The sequence below is a fragment of the Gavialis gangeticus genome, unplaced genomic scaffold (assembly GCF_001723915.1).
Source record: "Gavialis gangeticus isolate Ggan-Ray unplaced genomic scaffold, GavGan_comp1, whole genome shotgun sequence".
Lineage (NCBI taxonomy): Eukaryota > Metazoa > Chordata > Crocodylia > Gavialidae > Gavialis > Gavialis gangeticus.
This window is the reverse complement of record NW_017728995.1, coordinates 45,931,708-45,932,211: the sequence shown is the minus strand read 5'-3', so window position 1 is coordinate 45,932,211 and position 504 is coordinate 45,931,708.

The following is a 504-nucleotide window of genomic DNA, read 5'->3' as shown; positions in this document are numbered from 1 at the left end:
TGTTGATCTGTGCTTTTGGTTTTCTTCATACATGATGGGTGTGTGATGGGGGGATGTGGTGTTTGTAGAAAGGGGGTGATAAGAGGTGTGGGGGAAGGCGGGTGGGTGGATGTGGAGGGATGTGGGTTGGTCTATGGGTAGGAGTGGGGCAACTGCTGGGGGCACTGTGGGTGTGGGGGATCTTGTGTGGGGGCTGCTTAGGAGGGGTGGGTCCCCTGGCCCCCACACGGTGCAGGCCCCCCAGCACATGGAATGCCCCTGCCTGCCCAGGGTCCCAGCTCCCCCCTGGAAGGCCACAGCCCCCCTGCCCAGGGTCCCAGGCACCGTAGAGGCCCCCCCGCCCAGGGTCCCAGTTCCACCCTGGAGAGCCACAGGGCCCCAGTCCCCCTGCCCAGGGCCCATAACTAACCTTTAACAGCAGCAGCAGGGGGAACATGAGCTGAGCCGGCCCTGGGGCTGCTCTTGCTGCCCAGCAGGGCTGGTCTTGTGACAGTAGGACCTGGT